General features: G+C 42.5%; 1 non-coding gene across 1 annotated transcript; it reads left to right on the top strand.

Moving 5' to 3' along the window:
• Positions 1-642: 642 nt before the first annotated feature.
• LOC120076922 lies at positions 643-748 on the top strand. The gene has a single exon (XR_005481669.1). It is a non-coding gene; the product is annotated as a small nucleolar RNA R71 (small nucleolar RNA).
• Positions 749-1,354: the final 606 nt, after the last annotated feature.

Raw genomic sequence — 1,354 nt, 5'->3', positions numbered from 1 at the left:
TCCTTTAAGAGGTTTTTAAACGAGATGATGAACTCGACGCATGACCTTCTCTATTAAAGGATTATTGGTGCGGCTGCTACGTTGGCTGGAATCCAGGCGGCGGTTCTTGCCTTTGCTGCTTGTTTACCCCTGGTTGGTATTGCTCCTGTTGATTATCTGCTCAAGAGAAATTTGGATGGTTCCTCCATCCGGGATTATATGTGTTTGAGAATGAGTTGTTTTAATAAAGCATACCGATTGCGAATTGTTTGGGCAATCAGAGTAGGAATGGAGATCTTCACAGCCACACAGCTACACATAGGTTGTACAAATGTTTCTACCTGATTTACCTTTTGCGGGTTTGATTTGTTCCCCAGTGACATATTCTGCAAAAGGTTTGTCATAGTAGCCACTTGTGCAGAGAGTGTGGCTATTGTGTTAGAGTCATTAGAATTCACATTCTAAGATCGCCTCTTCCTTTCTGCTCTTACGTCGTAAGTGTCATCCACCCATTCCATATTATGCTTCTCTATGCGATCCAGTATTTCCTTAGTTTCATTATAAGATTTGTCCATGATACCGCCAATTGCAACTGCATCGACTGCCATTTGAGACGCTCTGTTTAATCCGCCATAGAAGGTCTCCATCTGAATGGTTAATGGTAATATGTGATTGGGGAAATTCTTGACTAATCCTTTAAAGCACTCCCATGCAGCACTCAAGGTTACAAATTCTTCCTGCTCGAAGTTCATGATCTCTCTCCACCTCTTTGCATTTGTGGTGGGTGGGAAATATTTCTGCATGAATTTCTCCACCAACTTTTCCCAGGTCGTGATCTCTCCAGGCTCCAAAGAACTTACCCATTGCTTTGTGTCGTCACGTAAAGAATATGGGAATAAAATAGTCTGATAGCTTCTGGAGTGATTCCAGGAATCACAAATGAGTTGCACGTCTTCAGGAAACGTTTCATGTGAGTGTTAGGGTCTTCTCCTCGAGCACCCCCCAAATTGTCCAGTTGTTTGGAGCATCTGTAACATCACAGATTTCATCTCAAATCTTGTCCCATCTGGTGTTGGATATATGATCCCTGGTGAGAAATCATACAACCTAGGAGATGCATACTCCCGCATGGGATGCGTACTACTGTTTTCCATTATGATAGGATTTTATGCAGCGTGGTCTAGCTGTTGAGCTAAGTTATGATTCACTTATTCGTTCGCCATTTTTTGTTGCCTGGTTTGTTGTCTGAGTAATTTTTGCCTTAACCTACGGCGATGATTAGATCGATTTCTTCGTCGGAAGGTCCTTTCAACTTCGGGGTCGTATACAAATTCAGGAGTGCTTTCCCTGCTCATAAATGTTTACAAGATTCGGC

This window comes from Benincasa hispida, chromosome 4, assembly GCF_009727055.1.
Source record: "Benincasa hispida cultivar B227 chromosome 4, ASM972705v1, whole genome shotgun sequence".
NCBI lineage: Eukaryota > Viridiplantae > Streptophyta > Magnoliopsida > Cucurbitales > Cucurbitaceae > Benincasa > Benincasa hispida.
The sequence above is the reverse complement of the archived record's forward strand: the minus strand, read 5'-3'. Positions and strand labels throughout refer to the sequence as shown.